A 3491-nucleotide genomic window follows, 5' to 3' on the forward strand; every position below is an offset into this window, starting at 1 on the left:
AAAGAGGCAGAGCTAGCATTTATAATCTCAAATTTCTGAAGGAAATGCTAAAAGAAAATGGGAGGAGGAAATTTCTCTACTTATTTTGCACTAGGGAAAACTTTTATTTTCATTTTTAAGATTTTATTTACTCTTACACTGGCAATAAAAAGTAAAAGTGATTCCTAGAGGGCCTATACTACATAATAAATTATTTGGATAAGGACTCACACGTAAGAAGAAAAGGCCTTAGTAATTGGAACTAGAGTATGAGGTGAGCACTGGCTCTGTGGTGTTTAAAAACAAGACAACAAAATGGAGTCACTTACGTTAAGCCCCAGGTCACCAAACTGAGACTTAATCATAGCTTTGGCACTCTCAGAAATTGAATCTTAGGACAATCAACCAGAAATCATTTTATAAGGAATAGCAAGGTAATCTGCCTGACTAATCCTGCTGTCCCCTAAAGGAAAGTAACCTTGGAATAACCAATCTTCTTTGCTTTTTTTTTTTTTTTTTTGGCCTAGGATAACTTCTTTGTTTCTGCTCCCTTCTGCCTATAAGTCATTTGTTTAAAAAAAAAAAAAGGCTCTTGTTTTATACAGCTCTTCTGAGCTCTTTTCTATCTACTAGATTGAGTGCTGCCCTATTCAAATTGATTTTTGTTCAAATAAACTCTTAAAATTTAATTTGCCTCAGTTCATCTTTAAACACAGGAAACCCATTAAAACTGGGGCATAAGATCAGAGTTGGAGTAGCAAGAGGTATTTGATGCTGTTTTGACAGATCTGGGCTAGAGCTGCTTAGATACTTCTGGTTTGTGTGGTTTCTAGGATCCAGGGCAGGGCTCAGCCTGCAGATGGTTTGGGTTACAGAGCTTAAACTACAGTGAAGAAGAAGCAATCTGGGCCTAGAAACAAGAAGGACAGAAGTTACAAGGAGGAAGATTTATGTACAAAGGCCTAATTGTTTTTTTTTTTTTTTTTTTACAACCATGTTGAAATTTACTCCTTTTACTCAGGTTAATAAAATATATCATGAGAAAAACTAAAACGTGGTTTAACAAAAAAAAAAAAAAACAGTTTTGAAAGTAGAACAGTAGCCTGCCCCCTCCCCCCCCCCCAATCTCCAGCAGGAAATAATATTGCAAATGGTCATTTCTTGGTCAATTTGCTTTACTAGAGCAACAAAGTTGTTAAAGCATAGTTATTCCCAACCAAGCCACATAGTTACTCTCAACCAAACCACTTACCTGCACTGTAAAGTACTTAAAATCACTCTTAAGATCAAGGTTTAAAACCATTTTAAGAGACAAGACTTTAAGTATTTTATACCACTCCTGTAAGAGATGCTTTTGCTTCTCCAAATGGTCGGAGCTTAATTAGAAGTTTGACAGTACTTTTCTTGTTCCCATCATATCTCCTGTTCAAAATAGTGTTGTTACTGGTAATATGGTTTATATCTTGTCTGATCTGGGAAATGGAGTCCAAGGAGTGACGTTTGAGAAAGGCAGATGCTGCTTTTGTGGAGGAAGGTATGATCCGCTGGGTGCAGGCCACATACCATGACTTACTTCCCTTAGTTATATTAATGGAGTGCCTAGAGTTCCTTGATCTTCAGTAAACTGAGGTAAATGTGAGCATTACAATGGTGAGGAGGGTGTGTACTTGTGGCTTACTCTGTTGAGGTGAGGCAAGTCCTGGTGGAAAGTATTGCCTATAAGGTAGTATCTGAGCAATAATAGGTCTATAGAGAGGGTGGTGTAGAAGTCACTGTTGTACCTGAAGCTTGGCTATGAATGAAGTGAAAAGTACATGTGGCCTGGGAAGGATGTGGCATTTGATGACTTACTGATGGTGGAGGTGGTATAGAATGCTGACTGAGGAGGCGTAATATGAAAGTTCAGTACCAGTGTTTGTCCCTGATATTCCAGATGATGGTGAGCAATTGCAAAGGCAGGGGGTGGTAGTTTTCAAGTACCTGAATTAGAGTCATTCTGAATTAGGAGGGAGAGTTATTAAATTGCTGTGTTCTCTTGTTGAAATACAAAGGTTTTCTGATTTAGTTTTCTGACGCAGTGAAGGAGGTAGAGGTGAAGCCATGGACAATCAGTTCTGCTGGAGGAACACTGATACCTTCTTGTGGCTGATGATATAGCTTCTGTGAACATGTTGCAAAGGAGATGGAAGTATCATAAAGTATTGCTTTGGTGGAATATGGTTCATATGATGTTTGGTGGCATTATAAAAAAGATGATCAGAGATTTCAATTGGTAGTGGGACAATAAGCAGAATGAACATTTTCAAGTTAAGTATGGACATCAGGGTTTTCAGCTCTCAGATGGCGGTAGTTGATATGAGCCTCTAAGTCTCTTTGTGACAAATACGATCTCTTGCATCCTTGAACAGTGCTGCATATGAAGAGAGAGCCTTGTGTATGCTTCTCAATTCGTGCTACAGGATTATTACAGCCTGGGCACATCTTACTGCCTTCTTTTCCATGTAAAATAGCACAGGAATAGCAAAAAGCATGCTTGCATGGAATCATCCGCCCGAAGATTTTAATCGGTAATTCGCATTTGTCACAGAAATGAACTGGGGTATCATCCTTTTCACCTAAGATGTTTATCTGAAAGTCCCAAAAAAGACCTTCAATAGAACTTTGATCATTTTGCTCATTTCTACAAGACTCTCCCCCGCTAGGCACATACCGATCCCCCTCAGGAATATTGAGACCTCCTGCGTCCTCCATCTCTTAGAGCGCGACGGAGCGGAAGTCAACCTTACTGGCACAGGGAGCGCATGCGCCCTACTCTCTTAGCGTACAGTAGGCGGAAGTAGTCTTGGCCCGGGTCGTTCTGTCTTTGACCTTTTCTTACCCACCCTCGTTCCAGTGAGGAAGCAGAAAGACGAGTATTTGAAGTGTTTCAGTGCTGAGGTTGCTTAAGCTGCTCTTATTAGGCTTCAAGAAAAAAAAAAAAGGCTTTAACTGGAAAAGACTAATCCGGAGTGGGGGAGGGGTGAGCAAGCATGTATGCACATGCGCAGGTGCAGTAGTACCAGAAGGCGGAAACCCAAGGCAGGTAAGGCAGCCTACTGTCCTTAAACGATTTTTGAACAATGCAGTGTTTCCCCTTGCGAAGGTGAGAACGATCATAAATGATCGAGTAGAAAGTGGAAAGCTCCTCAAACTTTTCAGGCAACGCCTAAAGGTAGAGAAGCATAGACTTGACTGCAGCAGTGAGGGTAAGGCGGGGGAAGACAGAGTTCTAAGTACTTCTGAAAACAAACTATTTCATTGAATACTTTCTACTTTAAATTATATGAATATTATATGAATATAACTTCCTACTTCAGAATGTTTGTTTTACTAAAAAATAATTGCTTTTGATTACTTAAATTACTTGAATCTCTCCCTGTCCCTAAAGTCTTTGAGTAACAGTGAAATCCCAGGAAGCTGTGTCAGATTTTTAGCACACTGCGTATGTCCCCTTGGTGTTGGTACACTAGTTT

At 39.8% G+C, this 3491-nt stretch overlaps 1 pseudogene; it reads right to left on the bottom strand.

Moving 5' to 3' along the window:
• Window positions 1–1419: 1419 nt before the first annotated feature.
• On the bottom strand, window positions 1420–2619 carry LOC125118884 (E3 ubiquitin-protein ligase Hakai-like; annotated as a pseudogene).
• Between the last annotated feature and the right edge of the window lie 872 nt (window positions 2620–3491).

Source organism: Phacochoerus africanus, chromosome X (assembly GCF_016906955.1).
Source record: "Phacochoerus africanus isolate WHEZ1 chromosome X, ROS_Pafr_v1, whole genome shotgun sequence".
Classification (NCBI taxonomy): Eukaryota; Metazoa; Chordata; class Mammalia; order Artiodactyla; family Suidae; genus Phacochoerus; species Phacochoerus africanus.